This window comes from Microtus ochrogaster, chromosome 8 (assembly GCF_000317375.1).
Source record: "Microtus ochrogaster isolate Prairie Vole_2 chromosome 8, MicOch1.0, whole genome shotgun sequence".
NCBI lineage: Eukaryota > Metazoa > Chordata > Mammalia > Rodentia > Cricetidae > Microtus > Microtus ochrogaster.
Genome location: NC_022015.1, coordinates 46,982,969 through 46,984,284, shown reverse-complemented (window position 1 = coordinate 46,984,284; position 1,316 = coordinate 46,982,969).

The following is a 1,316-nucleotide window of genomic DNA, read 5'->3' as shown; positions in this document are numbered from 1 at the left end:
TCCAGGACAGGCTCCAAAGCCACAGGGAAACCCTGTCTCGAAAAACAAAAACAAAAACAAAAAAACCACAAAAAATAACTCATACTATTTTCTGATAATGGCATGTTCAAAAATATTTTATCTTTGTAAGTCATATAAACTATTTCTGATGGCTACAATTAATTTTTCTTTGTTCTATTTTTCTTTAAAAGAAAAACCTAACAGCTTTCGATGATAAACACTGAGTATTTAATCATTTTCAAAGTTATGTTTGAGTGTGAGTTCATCTATTTCCTTATAAGCTTGCACAAGCATGTCTTAACTGTCTGTGCTCTCAAAGAAAGGGAGGAAGAGAGAAAAGGAAGGAGAGAGGAAGGAAGGAAAGAAGGAAGTCCCAGCTACCCAGCCCCAAAATAATCACACAGAAACTGCATTAATTAAATCACTGCTTGGCCCATTAGCTCTAGATTCTAACTCTTACATTAATTTAACCCATTTATATTAATCTGTATATTGTGGTGTGGCTTACCAGGTAAAATTCCCAGCGTCTGTCTCCCGTGGCTCCATGGTATCTCTCTGACTCCACCCTTCTTCCTCCCAGCACTCAGCCTAGCTTTCCCTGCCTACCTAAGTTCTGCCTTGCTATAGGTCCAAAGCAGTTTCTTTATTCATTAATGGTAATCACAACACACAGAGGGGACCTTTTCTGTTTAAATAAAAAAGAAAGCTTTAACTTTAACATAGTAAAATTACATATAACAAAACAGGTATCAAACAAGAATTACAGTTACAATATTTATATCTTCTTTATCTTTTATCATAACTAAGGAAAACTATAACTATAAATTCTTCAATTCTATCAAAGACTCAAGAAGGATATATTACCTAAGTAAACAGAAAGTACATTGTAAGCAACTTCCAAAACTCTAGAATTGACGGAAACATCTCACTGCCTGGAAGTCACCCAAAGTTTTTTTGTATTGTTGGGGCATCCATCTTCATCCTACAGGCCCATAGTATCTGGCAAACTTTTCCATGAAGCAGGAAATTTCAAAGAGAGATTTGCCTATATTGGCAGTTTGTCAGTCACTTTCTTCTGTATCCTGCAGAATGTCTAGTAGAGTCTTTCATGAAGCAGGAACCCTGAAAGACCATCTCACCTTTAGGCAAGTTCAGCCATCATTTCTCTGTTGGTCCTGCATGTCTAGTCAAGCAGTCCAGGCAAGAGCAGTTTCTTGTCCAAATGTTTAACCAACTCCAAAAGGAGCCTCTTAAATGCCATTATCTTCCTGATGCTGCCAGGAGCAGATGTGTCTCACTGTCATGAAAAGTCTTAA